The 18,161-nt window shown below is 47.5% G+C and overlaps 1 protein-coding gene across 4 annotated transcripts in view; it reads left to right on the top strand.

Annotated features, from left to right (window-relative positions):
• Window positions 1–18,161, top strand: part of CAMK1D (calcium/calmodulin dependent protein kinase ID) — a 449,243-nt gene that overhangs the window by 226,160 nt on the left and 204,922 nt on the right. Inside the window, exon 1 of one of the 4 annotated variants that reach the window (XM_033209185.1) lies at window positions 13,466–13,756. The exons of the other annotated variants lie outside the window; for them this stretch is intronic. The gene's annotated coding sequence lies outside the window, so the exon portion shown is untranslated. Of the gene's footprint in view, window positions 1–13,465; window positions 13,757–18,161 lie in introns of those variants that run through there. 4 annotated transcript variants of the gene reach the window in all.

The following is an 18,161-nucleotide window of genomic DNA, read 5'->3' as shown; positions in this document are numbered from 1 at the left end:
TTTCTGATTGGTTAGGCTTACATTTCACTTTACAGTTTGCATTGGGCTTCAGTTGGCTTACCTAGGAACCCAGGGTGCTGGAGTCATCTCAGCCTAGTGGCTTCCCAGTTAAATATTTTTAACACCCCAAGTCTGTTAGTTTGAGCTACTCCTAGGTACTGTTTTCTAGGTAGAGAGTCCATCTGAAACCTGTAGATGAGAGGTGCTCAAACTTAGGGAGCATTGGAGGAGCTCGTCTAAAATCAAGGTTTCTGGACCCCTACCCTTAAAGATCTGGATACTGAAATCCCATGGTGGGGTCTAGAATTTAAATGGATAGGTTCCTCTGGAGACACTGTGTTCACTGTGCTTTTGATCACTAGTGTTACTCCTCCTGGCCTCCAGTCCCCCTTTGCCACTCACATTTTTTTTTTAGACCTGGTCATTTTTTTCCCCCTTTTCTGCATTTTTCTTGTGGTTGTTTCAGGTGTCTTTATCAACATTCCCACTGGTTTAGAGATTGAAAGCAGAGTTCTTCTCTTTGCTTTGAACACTCTAGTGAAACCTAGGATACTCAAGGTAAATGCTAAGATGAGGCTGTTCAGTTATCTCTGGAGCTCAGGGTCTAATTCATCCAACGTTGATTGAGCCCCTTCAAAGCACCCATCATTGGGGATGGAAAATGAAAAATACACAGCCCCTGCCCTGTAGGAGCTTGTGGCCTTGTGGGGAAGCTTAGCACTTCTGCCTCACTAGGTTTAAGCAGTTGGAGGAGCAGCATCTATTTGGAAAGAAGAAAAACGCTTTTGAAAAGTGCACTTGGTCTGTACGGTGGCTGCTCTTTGATTTCCTGAATGCAAGGTGTTGAGCCGAACACACGATGCCCTCCATGGTGGGGGAAGCATCCATCACCCCCTTGGGAACGGAAACTTGACATTGAACTTCCAGGAATTGAGGCCAGGACATTCTTGAGGCACTGTCTTGTGGTTCAGTTCTGCCTGCCCGGAGTCATTGGCCTTCTGGGCTGACCGTCTCCTCACTGACTCCCACAGACACGCTGACCATCTGGAGGCTAAAGGATCTTTCTTCCTAGGAGGTCCCTCATGTTGGGGCTCTGAGGCCCCTACTGTGGAAGGGAATGGTTGGGATTAGACCCTATGCAGAGGCACATGCCTTTTCGTAGAGGGGCACATCCATGGCCCAGTTGTTCCCTCATTGAGGGCGATGGGGGAAGCTGGTTCCTTCCTGTGGAGTGTAGCCTTCCAGACTTTTAAACTCCTTGCTTTATTCAGATCCTTGGCCAGGTCTTCTGTACTGGTCTCCTGGGCCACCCATAGGGCTGTCTTCACTTCCTACCATCAGCTGTTCACTCTATCCAAAGATGAAGCAGCCCTGTATGTGCTGATGTGAGCTGCTTCCTTTATTTATGCTCTCACCGGATCTCTGGGAGGTGTACTCTACCATCAGAACACTCGGAGACAGTTATCTGGACATAAAGTGTTGGTGCTGGCATCGTTATCAAATAATAACAGAAAACACATCAGCACCAAGTGCATCTATCCCTGTGCTAGATGAGATAAGGAAAAAACACATGCACAGTCCTGCCTTTGAAGAGCTGTCATTAAAATGGACAATGCCATGAAACACACACATTTGTAAGTTACAGACATCCTCCTATGCAAGCACTCTAGTCACGGTTGTTTGGTAAAGAATAATCACTTATTCGCTTCAGAAAGAACTCATTCATGCCTTGATTTTCAGTGTTGCCACAGGAAAGCAGTACGGAACCTGGGTCCCTGCTGTGAAAATGAAAATACTTAAGGATATTCAATTGCTTTTCTGTTATTCATGTACATCCGTGGTAGGACATCATGACAGAGCAGCTGCTCAGAGCGGGTGATTACGTGTGGGTTCCCACTTCAGCCTGGGATTGTTTCATTTCCTACAGCTGTTCTCCAGCAGGGTAAAATTCGGACGATGTCGATAATTTTCCCGTAAGGGGCTCTCAAGATACATCAGTTTGTGCTATCTAGAGTAGTTTAAACTACTGTTTCTTGAGTACTTACTATGTACTGGGCAACATTTTCTGTATCTCAGGAAGCAGTCTCATTTTCAAAGGAAAATGGAATCTGTTTCAGGTCACACCAGTTCCTGCAGATTCAGGACACCACACAGATATTTAAAAACGCTGGGTGCTCTTTTCGAATTTGCCAGTCTGACAAGATGCTTGTCATAGAGCACCGCTGTCTGGGCTACAGGGATGCAGAAAGGACCGAAGGTCTGAAGGGAGGAAAAGGGCTCTGTGCTGGTGGGTTCCTGGAAAAGCCTTTACTTTGAGGTTGTCCATTGAGCTTGTTTAACCTGGAGGGAGAGAAGCAAAATTAAATGAACACGGGTCAACCTTTTAACGCGTGTCTTGCAAATAACATGCTGCTGGCTCTATGTGCAATGCCTGGATGTAACAAATCTATTTTTATGAGGCCTACAAAGACCAAAATACCTCGATGTGTGTGATGTGATGTAATCTCTGCATTTGGGGTGGGAGGTGAGTAGGGAAACTACTTTGGAATTAGCACGAATGTACACAATTTCTGGGTAATGATGCACAAGAATGCTCAGGTATTCATAGAATTCACAGAGGGCGTGTGATCTGCCCAGGATTTAGGAAAGGCCTTAGGTGTTTCTGGGAATTGTATGTTCATGTGTTCCTACAGCCAGTAACTAGCATATAATGATCATCATTATTTATTGAACAGTTATGCTGACTTGGTATCTTTTTTGGGGTTACTTGGAGCAGTCACTCTGTTTTCTTGAGTTGTAAACTTACGGTGAAGGTTTTGGGTCAAAGAGTTGTAATGGAAGTAATTCCCTGCTGCGTCTTATTTTGAGAGTCGGCCCATTCATTGAGGTGGGGTGCGGCTGCATGTAGGTTCTGGTAGAATAAGGTGTCTCCTGGAGCTGAAGGGGTCGGATGGGGTGGATGAAGGAAGCATCTGGTTCACTGGATCCTGGAAGGTTTTGTGACCCCATCGTGCCCACCTGGCATCACAGAGTAGGCAGTGCAGTGCCTCACAGGAGAAACCCTCTGGGCTGAGACAGACATAAAGTAAGAAGAAAAGAGCCAGTCTTTGGTTCAGCAATGCGTTCTTGTTGGTTTCTGATTGTCTCCTTTTAGACAAACCTATTCATAGTAGAAAGACAGCAACGTGAACACGATCGGGAGAAGGGGAGGAGCAGTCCTACCACTTTGGCCTTTGTGTCCTCCGTGAAGAGATGCTGGTGTTTTATGAGCATTCGTGAGCTCCTGGCATTTGGGTCACGGTACCCCTGCGCATCGGTATTCACGACTTTCCCACATGAGCCCCAGAGGAGAGCTTGCAACCTCCCCAGTGCCAGCTTCTGGGGATGAGAAGAACTGCAGAATTGTATAAATCCCTTATCATCAACTAGAGGATTGTTAAATGCACACATTAAGGCAAAAAAAGCCTGTTATCAACAACTGGCTTTATTTTTTAAGAAAATACAGCAGAATAAGCAAGATGTGGTGGCGTGTTCCTGTATTCCCGGCTACTCAGGAGGCTGAGGCAGGAGGATCACTTGAGCTCAGGAGTTGGAGGCTGCAGTGAGCTATGATTGTGCCACTGCACTCCAGCCTGGGCAGCAGAGTGGGACCTTGGCTCAAAGTAAAGAGAGAGAGGGAAGGAGGGTGGGAAGACAGAAATAGTAGAACAATAGAAGTTTGTAAAAATACCCAAACTAGAAGAAAGAAAAAAACAGGAGAGATACTCAAGGATGTTTGACTCCAGTTCCCAGCTTCTTACATGGGAAGCTGAGTGGGTCCCCCTATTTCTAGTTCAACATTCCCTTCGAGACCTCCTCAACTCAAGGGGGACTTCAGAAACAATGGAACGAAACAATGGACCCTACATTTTCACTCAGAGCTCATGCTTTCTGTTGCCAGGCAAAACCTAGAAAGAGTTCCTACACTGTAACCCACTCACACTTGGTTTGTTTTCACAAAATATAGAGGGGTCAGTGAACGCGTGTTTTGATTCCAAGGAAATTCCAAGCGCCTTGGTTTAGCAAATGTTGATTTGGTGACATGTCACTTTTCCTTTTTAGCAACCAAAAAGTCTGATAATGAAAGAATTTTCTCTTTAATGTACTTAACCCTGTGAAATGTTTGCTCAGATTTTTTGTGTGTTTGTTTTGTATCGATTTAAGGAGTACAAGGACAATTTTGTTACATGGATATATTGCCAGATGGTGAATTCTGGGCTCTCAGTGTAACCATCACCCGAATAGTGTACATTGTACCCATTAAGTAATTTCTCCTCCCTCATCCCCTCCCATTCTTCTACCTTTCTAAGCCTCTAATGTCTGTTACTTCATTCTGTATGTTAACCTGTACACATTATTTAGCTCCCACTTGTGAGTGAGAACATGTGGTATTTAGCTTTCTGTTTCTGAGTTATTTCACTTAACATAATGGCCTCCACTTCCACCCATGTTGCTGCAAACGACATGACTTCATTGTTTTTTATGGCTGAATAGTAGTCCTTGGTCTGCATGTACCACATTTTCTTTGTCCAGTCTTCTTTTGGTGGATGTTTAGGTTGACTCCCTGTCTTTGCAGTTGTGGATGGTGCTATGGTAGACATGAGTGCAGGTATCTTTTTGATAGAATCATTTCTTTCCTTTGAGTAGACACCCAGTAGTCAGATTGCTGGATACAATTATAGTGTTTTGTTTTGTTTTTTTTTCTCTCAGAGATTAAGTCTTTTTGGTGTGAGCTTCTATTTACAAGCATTCCATGTCCTGTAAATAATGTGAGCAAGTTTTCATTGCACAGTAAATTTGGTTTCACTCAGTCTTGCCTGTATCTTATGTGAGGATGGACAAGCATGACATGAAAACATGTGACCTGAGCTCTCTAGTTCCCGTGACCTGGCAGGTGTGTGGCCTGCCACAGCACCTGGTATAAGTCTCTCATAGACTTATATGAGAGTCTCAACTCATTTCTTTTCTTTTTTGAGATGGAGTCTTACTGTATTGTCTAGGCTGGAGTGCAATGGCACGATTTCGGCTCACTGCAACCTCCACCTCCCGGGTTCAAGTGATTCTCCCATCTCAGTCTCCTGAGTAGCTGGGATTATAGGCACCCGCCACCACGCCCAGCTGATTTTTGTATTTTTAGTAGAGATGGGGTCTTGAACTCCTGACTTCATGATCCACCCGTCTCGGCCTTCCAAAGTTCTGGGATTACAGACATGAACCATCGTGCCCAGCCTCAGTTCATTTCTCAAAGAGACAAATTCTGAACACAGTGGCAAGTCCTCAGCAGGGCTTTCTTCTCGCCCACAGAATCATCTTAGCCTCAGTAGCTCATTTCAGCTCAGCTGGTGTGCATTAGGTACCTGTGGACAAGGCAGCCGAGCTCTTAGGAGGAAACAGGAAGAAGCCCCCTCTACCTGTGTGTCCTGCCCAGGGAAAGGGATCCTGTGGCAGGCAGGGGGCCCATTCTGGAACCACTCATAGGAGGTGGGACTTCAGAATCTTCCAGAACAAGGGGAATGCCTGTCTTATGATTTGAAACATCTCCTCCCATGGTTCTGTCTGCCTTCCTTATACTCCCCGAAGAACTATGGTCTTATAAGACCACTACTGAGCCTATCTGAGGCCAAGTTTGATTACCAGAAAGTAATTCAGGAAAGCCCTGTATAAACCCATTTTATATCTCCACTCACAATCTTTTATTGTATTTTATCTGTTGATTCATTTTTGTAGAGACAGGGTCTCACTATGTTGCCCAGGCTGGTCTCAAACTCCTGGCCTCAAGTGATCCTCCCACTTTGGCCTCCCAAAGTGCTGGGATGACAAGGATGAGCCACAGCGCCCGATCTCCACTCACAGCCTCTCATTTCACATTCATAGATGGTCTACAAATAGCAGGAAGTCCCTCACCGATGACTTTTCCAACCCTGAGAAGATGCGAACGACCTGAAGAAAGAAAGATTCCTGGGCAACAGGAGCTCTCTTTGTAGGAGCGGGTGCCATTTGGGACGGAGCACAGGGTGTGGGAACATTGTGAATTAGAGAAGAGTGGGCAGCTTCACCCCTCCTGGGCAGCAGGTCCATTTTATCTGCTGTCAATTCCTGACACACCAGAAGTACCTCTAGATAGAAGTCAGCATAAAAGGCGATGGCTATTCTTTGAGCACTTAGGAAATGTTTGCCTGGGGAGGACCTGCGTCGTTTTGGGTCTGTAATGGTACTGGGCCTGCAGAGACGCGTGGAGGCTCCTCTGCCTGCACACTCTGCCTCTGTGTGGGAAGTGGAAGATGAGGACGTCTGAGCAAAGACTAGTGGTGGATCTGGACCCACAGTGTCTCCCATAAGCATCACATGTCTTTCTAACTGCTTATGATTATGATTATGATTTTATTTTTTTAGACAGTCTCGCTCTGTTGCCCCCCAGCTGGAGTGCAGTGGTGCGATCTTGGCTCACGGAAACCTCTGCCTCCCGAGTTCAAGTGATTCTTCTGCCCCAGCCTCCTGAGTAGCTGGGATTACAGGCACATGTCACTGTGCCTGGCTAATTTTTATATTTTTAGTAGAGATGGGGTTTCGCCATGTTGGCCAGGCTGGTCTCGAACTTATGAGCTCAGTTGATCCACCTCCCACAGTGCTGGGATTACAGGCGTGAGCCCCCGTGCCTGGCCTCTCGCTGCTTGTTAATGTTTCCTGATACGTTTCCTGCAGTGACCTCAAGTCCGCGTTCTGGATTCCTCCTCCCCGACCAGACTGGCTCTGCCTGCTGCGTCCTGCTGAGACACCAGTTGCGCAGTGCCTAAAGCCAGGAACCTGGGCCTCCTTCCAGGTCACCCCCCCGCCTCCCACCCTGACCCGTGCACGCCTGCCCTTGATCATTATATCATATGACTCCAGCCTCTGAAATGTGACTTGTGTGTCATTACCTCTCCAGAACCTATGATCACTGTCACCTTTTACTTCTGCTATTGTAGTAGGTCCTTACCTGGCCTTCTCACCTGCCTTTGTCCAGTCCATCCTGCGCTATTGGACAGAGTGGAACCTCGGGGTGAGAACACGGCTCCAGGACAGCCATGAGAAGGGTGCAGAAGGCAGTCAGCCTGCGGCTGGATTAGCACCTGCTGGGGATCATTCTCCCCTCTTTCCCGCTTGCCCCATTCCTCCAAGCACACGCCTCCCTTGGTACAACTCTTTATTGGTCTCACTTTTTCTCCAGGATAAGGAACAAGCTCCTTAACATTACACCTCAAAGCAGTCACCAAGGGGCCTGAGGTGGTCTTTGCCATTTCATCTTTCCCCATCTCCAGCCCTGAAACACACCTGTCCCACTCCAGCTGTGACTTACTACAACTTACCATTCCTTAGAAACGCTGCGCACCCGGAGGTCTCTGGGACTTTGCACACCTGCCTGAGCTGAGGATACTCTTATCTACCTGAAAAAATCCATGCCTGCTTCATAACCAGCCACTGTGCCAGTGGCCATATCCCTAGGCAGGTCTGGCCCATTCCTTCTGTGGACTGCAGACTGTACCTCTGTCACACTGTGATGGCTCATGTCACCTCCTATCATAAATACTTATTTACCTGTCTACGTCTCAGACAGAAGTGAGCCTCCAGAGGCCTGAGACCCATTCTTATGTATCTCTATATTTCCTAGCACCCAACCAAGCCTGTGTCTGGTACAGAATAGTTACTCATTGTGAATGAATGTCATAACACAGGCAATGCAGGGAGATGGGGGTTGCATAAATAATTCAGGTACAAATCCCAAGGATGGCAGAAGTTGGCACAGGAAGTGGTACAAGTGCAAGCGTCTTTGAAGCTGACGGGCGTGAATAAGGAATCTGATGAACAGAGAAAAATATGGTGAATCTGACTTCTTAGCAAAAGTGTTTGGCAGTGCTGGCCTGTGGGAAGCTGAACTTCTGCCTCACCCAAGACGCCATCAGGGTGCCTGGCTTCTCTGGAGAACTTTCCAGAAGTACTTATTTGATGCTATTCAGAGTCTCAGAAACTTGAGGGGCACTTTTAATTATCTCTAGTTGACTCATTCCCAAGAATGGTAGTAATTTACCACCTGCAAGTGATATTTTGAACATTTCTAGGGTGTTGCTTCAAATGTTTCAGGTTCTAGTTGACTTTGGAACATATATCCATCATCTATCATGTGCCTAGGGTATACAATTCCCTATAGTTGCCTGGATCTCCAAAAATAGGGAGTGACTACATCAGTAATATGGGCCATTTTTACAATTAATTAACCAAAGCACCCTTTTCCTCGAGACTAGTGTGCCATGGAACCTCACTTGGGAAATGCAGATCTAGTGCAATACTTTGAGTCTCGCTCTGTCGCTGAGGCTGGAGTGCAGTGTCGCAATCTCTGCTCACTGCAACCTTTGCCTCCTGGGTTCAAGTGATTCTCCTGCCTCAGCCTCCCAAGTAGCTGGGACTACAGGCACCTGCCACCACTCCTGGCTAATTTTTTGTATTTTTAATAGAGACGGGGTTTCACCACGTTATATAGGACGGTCTCGATCTCCTGACCTCACAATCTGCCCACCTTGGCCTCCCAAAGTGCTGGGATTACAGGTGTGAGCCACTGTGCCGGGTACCAGTGCAATACTTTAATTTTACGGAGAGAATAACAGGCCTAGCCCAGTGAAGGCCACGAGGCTAGGAAGGTCTGGCTCCTAGGTCAGGGCACCTCCCTGTGAACCATATGGCTTCTAATGTATCATGTGATGGTGGATAGAAACCATTCAAGTGTGTGTGTGTGTCAAAGAGAGAGACAGACACTCATATATACACCCCTTGGCCAGAACTTCACTGCTGTGGCAGGTAGTATTTGCATCCGTGCCATCTTCCAAAAGAACTCAGCCCCGGCTGCCCACCCCTGCCCAGCACCTGGTGATTCCAGGCCACTCAGGGGCCCACTCTGACCCTCGGTGGCTCTTCCCGCCCTCTTCTCTGTGATCCAAGCAGAAGTTCTGCAGTACAGTGTCTGCCCAGTCACTTCAGAGAGACGATACAAAACAGTTCTCAGGAGTGAGCAGGTGACAGTTGGGGAGGAAGGATGGGAGCCCTGGGGGTTGTGGTGCCACTGGCAGCCCCAGATAACACCGCCTGCATTGCGCAGCTCTGCCTCGGCCCTGGGCTGCCCTTGGAGAGGGCCATTGGATGCCAGTTGCCTCTCTTTCCCTTTGGCAAAGAGCCCTCGGAAACAGGAGTTATTAGGAAACCAAAAGTAAACAGCCCAGCCTCTCCCCAAGGCCTGTGGAGCCTGTTGCCCTGGATGGAAGGTGTTGGTGCCAGCAGCTGCTCAGATGATCTGTCGGGCACGTTCTGGGGTAGTGGGGGCTGGGAGCCACGGGGCAGAATTTGGCAGTGAGAGAAGCACTGCAAAGGTCATCGTAGGCCTGACTTCTAGGGGCACATCGTCAGATCGAGGTTGGGGAAAAGGCAAAACTGCAAGCCCCTTCCTCATGCTTGCTTCACAGCCATGCAGCTTGGAGTTGAAAGCAGCCAGAGTAGCCACTTCCTTTGAGTTAACGCAGGTGCCGTCATCCTCCTGTGAGCCGCGGCTGCTCAGGGGACCACAGGGGAGGGACCACGGGGATCAGGCATCACTTTCTGCTCTGCCCCATGGGCCCCTCACACACAGCACCTAGGGACAGACGGTTCAGGAGTCAGAGACGGGGATGCCAGGCGACCCCAGCACGGAGTCGGTCACGCACGTTTCCTCCACTGTCCTGACCTGCCCACTTCCTCCTAACCCATTTGGCTGAGCTGGTACTGATATTCTTAAGACAGCAAAAATCAGTCGGTGGGGCTTGGGCTCTGAGATCTGCCTAATATTTGTGGGAACCACAGACGGCCCTCCCAGGGCAGGGCTCAGAATGGACGGCCGGGATTTTAACTCGTGGTTTCCTGATGGTTTGGGAAGGATGGTGAAACATCCTCCTCTGTGGAGTCTCCCTTTGCCCCACCCCTAGAACCAGGGGGTGCACATTTCCCTCCTGCCGTATGTCTAATCAGGGCTCCCATGTGTTGATCCTTGTGGCGTCGGCACCATACCCAACTCTGAGGTCTGTATGTGCCCTGTAATCACTCGGAGGATGCTGGGGATTGGATATTATCATTCACAAGGTGTAGATGAGAAACCTGAGGCTTGTCTTGCCTGTGTTCTCCAGCAAGGAAGTGACAGATAATTTTTTTGTTTTTTGGAGATGGAGTCTCGCTGTGTCACCAGGCTGGAGTGCAGTGGCATAGTGTTGGCCCACCAAAACCTCCGCCTCCTGGGTTCAAGTGATTCTCCTGCCTCAGCCTCCTGAGGAGCTGGGACTACAGGCGTCCGCTACCATACTCAGCGAATTTTTGTATTTTTAGTAGAGATGGGGTTTCACCATGTTGGCCAGGATGGTCTCGAGCTCTTGACCTCGTGATCCACCTGCCTTGGCCTCCCATAGTGCTGGGATTACAGGCACGAGCCGCTGCGCCTGGCCCAGAAGTGACAGATAATTTAAGCCCAGTTCCATCTCTCTCGTCCACATGTGCAGTGCCTTGCCAGTGAAGAAAATGCGCATTTATGCTTCTTTCCCTTCCTGCCTTCCTCCCTTTCTCCTTTCCTTCCTTTCCAACTGGGCTTTAAAGCCAAGTAGAAATCTGTCATCTGCCTGTCTCATTCTGTGCATTAGGGAGGCTAATCCAGGGTTTACTGTATGAGAACCTCCTAGTAAAGTATCTGACAGCATCGCTGTAAAGGATAAATTGGTCATGAGAGGTATTGTGGGTTCTAGGGAAAGACAATCAGAAAACCACCTAGACCATTTAGTGAGCTGTTAATTTTCCAGTAACATCTCCCTGCAGTGTTCACATCCCTGAGCGGGTTCCGTGTCTGTCTGCTGAAGAGGCAGAAGCATAAACCTTCTGGGAGTTCCTGCAACCTTTAATTGCCTGGAGAATCTAAAACAAGTAACAACTTCGAAGATGGTTCAAATGTATCCTGGAACTTTCCTACCCAGACTCCAAGATGCTTTTGCCTTTAAAACTAATAAGGCACTTGGTGCAGTGGATCACACTTGTAATCCCAGCACTCTGGGAGGCTCCCGTGGGAGGATCACTTGAGTTTAGGAGTTCCAGACCAGCCTGAGCAACATGGTGAAACCTTATCTCTACAAAACATACAAAAATTAGCCAACTGTGATGGCAAGTGCCTGTAGTCCCAGCTACTTGAGAGGCTGAGGCTGGAGGATCACTTGAGCCTGGGAGGTGGAGGCCACAGTGAGCCATGATCATGCTACTGCACTCCACCCTAAGTGACAGAGACCCTGTCTCTCAAATAATAAGTAAGTAAATAAAATAAAAGAAAGAAAAGAAGACAGAAGCCCAAATCCAGAGGGTACTTACTATTTTTATATTTTTGGGAAAGTGAGAGTTATTTATTTATTTTGAGACGGAGTCTCGCTCTGTTGCCCAGGCTGGAGTGCAGTGGTGCGATCTTGACTCACTGCAAGCTCCACCTCCTGAGTTCACGCCATTCTCCTGCCTCAGCCTCCCGAGTAGCTGGGACTATAGGTTCCCGCCACAATGCCCAGCTAATTTTTTTGTATTTTAGTAGAGACGGGGTTCCACCGCATTAGCCAGGATGGTCTCCATTTCCTGACCTTGTGATCTGCCCACCTTGGCCTCCCAGAGTGCTGGGATTACAGGCATGAGCCACTGTGCCCGGCCAAAAGTGAGATTTAATAAAAATAGATTCATCAAAGAAAATGTACAGACATGAAGGGAACTATTAACCTATTTACATGGTTTAGGCCAGGCGTGGTGGCTCACACCCGTAATCCTAGCAGTTTGGGAGGCCGAGGCGAGTGGATCACTTGAGGTCATGAGTTTGAGACCAGCCTGGCCAACATGGCAGAACACCATCTCTATTAAAAATACAAAAATTAGCAGGCATGGTAGCACACACCTGTAATCTCTGCTACTCGGGAGGCTGAGGCAAGAGAATCACTTGAACCTGGGAGGCGGAGGTTACAGTGAGCCGAGACTGTGCCATTGTACTCCAGTCTAGGCAAAAAGAGTGAAACTGTCTCAAAAAAAACAAAAAACAACAACAAAAAAACCCAACCATATTTACGTGGTTTAAAGTGTTTAGCTGTGTGTGGAGCGATTTCAGACTGTCAAGTTTTAAGTAGCAGCTTTTCTTCTTCCATGATGCATTAATATTTGTCCCTCAAACAGTAGCAGGAGGGAAGCAGAGGCTGTGTTCTACAATACAAAATCTAGCCCCATGGTCCTGAAAAATGGCCTCTGCAGAGAACCACCACTACAGGTGAGCAAGATGTTTAACGTGAGCTGGAATTAGGAACTATCTTATTTCTTCACTGAATATAATCAACAAGGACTTGTATTGAATCTGAAGAATATCAGGTTTTATAAAATCCCCCGTCTCTCCTCTCTTTTTGCTTCAAACATGTTAGATTGAGTTCTGGAGATACACAAACTAGAAAGGGCATTGTAGGAAATGGTTAAGTACGTTGGCGCTTCGGCATTCGTGTTGGTCTGTGTAAACATGGGCGGGTTATTTCAGCCCTGCCAGTGTCAGGAGTCTCGTGGGAGAAATCACAGGGGTGGTGTAGGAGTAAATAGAATAATCCATGTAAAGCTCTTGGAATGGTGCCGGGCAGATGGTGCGTGCTGGTAGCAGCTGTTTCTCACTATTGTTTTGCTTATTGTTGCTGTAATTCCAAGTTCTTGCCTTCCAGGTTCTGGTCTTCCTGCCAAGGGGCCATGCATGTGCATAGATACACATGTGATGGGTATAAAGGGTCCTGTGAAAACGGGCACTACCCAGACCACGTGGTCAGGGAGGGCTTCCTGGAGGAAGTGATGACCCAGCCTTGTCTCAAAGGACACATTCAGTGACTAAAGAGAGCTCTGGGGAGCACGAACATTTCAGGGCCTGTTGGGGTAAGGGGACTGTGTAGAGCAGTGCTCCCCAATCTTTTGGGCACCAGGACCAGATTCATGGATGACAATTTTTCCATAGATGGGGTGTGGGGAAATGGTTTCGAGATGATTCTAGCGCATTATATTTATTGTGTGCTTTATTTCTATTATTATTACATTGGAATACATAATAAAATAATTCTACCACTTATAGTGTAGAGCCAGTGGGAGCCCTGAGCTTGTTTTCCTGCAACTAGACAGTCCCATTTGGGGGTGATGGGAGACAGTGACAGATCATCAGGCATGAGATTCTCATAAGGAGCATGGAACCCGGATCCCTGGCATGTGCAGTTTTCAATACTGTTCACGCTCCTATGAGACTCTAATGCCACCACTGATCTGACAGGAGGTGGAGCTCAGGCGGTGATGCGAGCGATGGGGAGCGGCTGTAAATACAGATGAAGCTTTGCTCACTTGCCGCTTCCATCGTGCTGTGCAACCTGGTTTCAAACAGGCCACAGAGCGGTTACTAGTGCATGGCCCGCAGGCTGAGGACTCCTGAGAACCTGTGCTTAGAAATGAAGAAAAGTCAGCAGAAAGCCCTAAAAGCCAGGCAGGAGAGGAGGTTCAAGAGGGAGAGAAGGATCAGCTCTCAAACCTCCTGGAGAGTTTAAGAAAAATAAAAAATGTCCCTTGGATTTAGTGACAGTGAAGTCATTTATGCTTCCATAAGGATCATTTCAATCAAGCGGTAGAGAAACAGCCCAGTGGTGTGCTGGTAAGTGTTTAACAGTGGGCTCTTGGGGAGGCGTTGGGAGGAAGAAAAGGTTCTGATCTGTAGCATTTACCCATTTCCATGGTGTAAAGACTCTCCATGTGACTAAAGCCACCAATCGAAGTCACTGAATCCAGATTAAGAAGGGATGTTCATTGACTATGCAGTTCCAGCTGTCTCCAGAGCGTGCCTGAAATAGCCCGATCTCCGCAGTCATGGCGGCGGCCAGGTGACAAGGCAGAGATGGGCGGGTAGCTTGATGTTTCAAGTTCGTAAACTTTCTGTATCATTCATTTAAACAGCATGGTAGTGTATCTGCTGTCCTCGGCTGCATCTCGATGCTGACATTTGCCCCTCGCCTCCTGTCTCTCCGCACATTCTGATTCTATGGTGTTGTCTCCTCCCCCTTCTCAGCAGATGTCTCTGCTTCCATCTGCTTCTCAGAAAAACCCACCATGTTGCCGTGAAGAAGCTGACATCCGCCTTGCCCAGTAGTAAATATGTAATGGCATGTCAAGCACAGAACGGAAGGCTTTGAACATACAGCCTCGTGGGGTTTATCACCACCACAGTTCAAGGCAGAAGGCGTCCTGACCAACTGATACAAGTGCTCAGGTCCACTTGTCAGGGACAGTCTTCACAGTGGAAGGTGACTTTTCATCTCTGGGCCACCCAGATGGGTGATCTGACTTTAGGCTCGAAAAGCAACCTTTTGGTCTTAATCTGGCTCCTCAAGTAGAATTCCCTTACTTGAATGACAATACATGTACTTTCCAGCCTAACCTGACTTTTCCTGTCTTATTGTTGGTGAAAGGTTTCTATTCAAGATTATGTATGCATTGACTTTCTGGCTAATACATCAGTGTTCTGTGAGTTTAGTTGACAGGACTGGAGACCTGAGAACCCCTTAAGGGAAAAGGTAATAGCAGCAAACACTTAAATGACCCTCAGTGTATACCAGGCACTCTTAGGAGTACTTTATGTATTCAACCATATAACAAACCTGTGAGCTGTCCATTTTATTGATGAAGAAACTGAGGCACAGAGATGTTTAGTGCTTTGTCCAAGGTCACACGAGAGAGTGTCAGAACTGAGTTCTGAATGTAGGCCTTCGGGGTTCTGGAGTCTGTTTCCTAATCACCACCTTCTGCTGGTTCCTACCTGGCGAGCCCCAGAGCTGAGAATGAGACCCTGGACCTGCGGACCCCATCAAAGTGCAGACAGCCGGGAAGACTCCACCTCCACTACTCAGCACAGGCCCTGTGCCTATCCCTGGAAGGAAGGGACGCAACAGAAGCCATCCTCAAGCCTCGAAGAGCCCCCTTCCATGCTGACATCCTGACATTCCCAATCCTGCAACTCCTCTACCCTCACCTGGTTTCTTTGGTTTCCGGGGACTAATCCAGGCATTTTCCGGCTCCAGATCTGCTTCCAGGTGAGGAAGCTCCACCTGGCCCTGAGAAGACATCTCTGGTTGGGAGGAGCTCTGCTGTGTGGGACTTGCCTGCCCACTGAATGAAACCTGTCCCCTCTGTACCCCCAGTTCCCTGAATGTTTCCGAATGCCTTTTTTTTTTTTTTTTGAGACAGAGTCTTACTCTGTCACCCAGGCTGGAGTGCAGGGGCGCAATCTCGGCTCACTGCAACCTCCGCCTCCCAGATTCAAGCGATTCTCCTGCCTCAGCCTCCCAAGTAGCTGGGATTACAGATGCGTGCCACCACGCCTGGCTAACTTTTTGTATTTTTAGTAGAGATGGAGTTTCACCATGTTGACCAAGCTGGTCTCAAACTCCTGACCTCAGGTGATCCACCTGCCTTGGCCTCCCAAAGTGCTGGGATTACAGGCGTGAGCCACCGCACCTGGAATGTCGTTCAAGTTTTATTTTTGCCCCAGGTTATCCTGCTAATGCCTTATTTCTCCACTTCATGAAGCATTTCATTTCTGAAGCCAGTCCATTAAGGGGCTAATAAAAAGGGAACGTGCTGGACATGGCAGATAAAATAAAAAGCACTCCCTCTGAAGATGCTCCTCCCTGGCTCTCCAGTGCTGTGTGAGAAGATAAATGAGGCATTTGCTTTCTGTCCTCTCTTTCTCTGGGACCTTAAGGGATTGATGCTGTGGGTTGTTTTGGAGCTTTCATTTCCCAAAACTCCGGCCTGGAACAAAGGTCTACGAGGCACCTTCAACGGTTATAGAGGGACTTCGTGGAAGCACAGAAATAACTCTGGAGGGGGAGAGGTTTCATATTCTCAGGCATGTTTACACATCTGTTGTACCAAACTGGGCTTTAATTAATTAATTACTTTTTTTTTTTTTTTTTAGAGGCAGTGTCTCACTCTCTTGCCCAGGCTGGAGTGCAGTGGCATGATCATAACTCACTGCATCCTCGAACTCCTGGGCTTAAGAAATCTTCCTGCCTCAGCCTCCCAAGTAGCTGGGATTAAGGCATGAACCACCGTGCCTGGCGTCAGATTGGGTTTTAATACTGTGGGTTTAATGGTGTCCTGATGTACCAGGAAGTTGACAGGATCAGGGCAAGAGTCAGTTGGATTTCCTTCAGCTGTTCCTAGTAGAGGAAGAAGACCTTTGCAAAGAGAGAAAGTTGGTCCTGGATGGGTGTGGAGGTCGCATATTCCTCTCCCGGTGCAGCTTGGTTGGGCAGGTCAGTCTTTGAGCACGTGTGTGATCATCTACATAAGGAATAGCTGGAACCATATGTTCTTTAAAACACCTAGAGACCTGAAAGTTCCATGATTTTGTTGACAGCATAAAAGTCTAATACCTTTTGTTATTATTGTTGCTTTTTTTTTTTTTTGAGAGGGAGTCTCACTCTGTCACCCAGGCTGGAGTGCAGTGACACCATCTCGGCTCACTGCAAGCTCCGCCCCCCGGGTTCACACCATTCTCCTGCTTCAGCCTCCTGAGTAGCTGGGACTACAGGCGCCGCCACCACGCCCGGCTAATTTTTTGTATTTTTAGTAGAGACGGGGTTTCACTGTGTTAGCCAGGATGGTCTCAATCTCCTGACGTCGTGATGCACCCGCCTCGGGCTCCCTAAGTGCTAGGATTACAGGTGTGAGCCACCGCACCCGGCCGTATTGTTGCATTTTTTAAAATCCCTCAACTTAGTGTAGTCTTGGCACATGGTCTTATAAAGCAAATACATGACAGGGATCTATCTTTGGAGACTTTGGAGAGATCTATACTTTGTATCTTTAAGGAATATGATTGCTAAATAGAATGAGTGTCCGCATCTCTGTCTCAAGACCTGACTAGATGGTGTGTGGAGTGGTGCCTCTGTCCCTCGATCATTGGCAGGAATAAAGGTAGTTGAAGCCAAAGATTGAACCTTCACTTTTCCCTACAGTTGAGGGCTAATTAACTCCAGCCTTGTCCAAGAACTCAATTTATGGCATCCTTAAGCTCTTCTTCTAGCAACCTCAAGACTCCAAGAAACTTTTTTAAAAAGCAAGCTCTTTTCCACAAACAAGTTTAGGAATCCATATCCAGAATTTCCACCTTCTAAATTGGCACCTAAGCGTGATAGATGGCTCCCTATAATGGGCAGCTCTCGTTCACTACAGCAGCACGCTAGTGGTAATATCACAGCCTGTGGCATTACACGAGACTCTGACAAGCCATTAAGAAAAAAACAGGCCAGCATTATTGAAATTCCCGATTGCATTTCCATCATCTGAAATATGTGAAGCAGCCTTGTAAACTACAAACTTTTTCTGTTTTAGAACTTTGGAACCCATTTCAGCACTCTGTCCATACAGTGGTTGAGAGTCGGAGGGAACTTTTTTCTTATCGATATCTACCACTTTGCTCTGTTAGCTTTTTTTTTTTTTTTCCGTCTTTTAGACATGGTCTGTCTCTGTTGCCCAGGCTGGAGTGCAGTGGCGCGATTCCAGTTCATTGCAACCTCTGCCTCCAGGGTTCAAGCGATCCTCCTGCCTCAGCCTCCTGAGTAGCTGGGATTACAGGCATGCACCACCATGCCCAGCTAATTTTTGTATTTTTAGTAGAGATGGGGTTTCGCCATGTTGGCCAGGCTGGTCTCGAACTCATGACCTCAGGTGATCTGCCTACCTTGGCCTCCCAAAGTGCTGGAATTACAGGCATGAGCCACCATGCCCGGCCTCTGTTAGCTCGTATTCTTCCAAATGGACTGGCTATGACTTTATTATTAAAACAACAATAACAACAAAAGCATTATAAAGTAAATAAAATGAAGAGCCACAGAAGGCATAGTAAGAAGTAATCTTCCCTTGCCTAAACGGTACCGAAGCTGAAGGCGTAAATTGTATGTATTTCATCCCACTGTTATTTCTGTTTACCATTTGTATATGTGTTTCTACTTGCAATGCTGTAGAATCATTGACTCATAAGAACGTCAGATAAAAGG

This window comes from Trachypithecus francoisi, unplaced genomic scaffold (genome assembly GCF_009764315.1).
Source record: "Trachypithecus francoisi isolate TF-2019V2 unplaced genomic scaffold, Tfra_2.0 Lachesis_group9, whole genome shotgun sequence".
NCBI classification, from domain to species: domain Eukaryota; kingdom Metazoa; phylum Chordata; class Mammalia; order Primates; family Cercopithecidae; genus Trachypithecus; species Trachypithecus francoisi.
The sequence above is the reverse complement of the archived record's forward strand: the minus strand, read 5'-3'. Positions and strand labels throughout refer to the sequence as shown.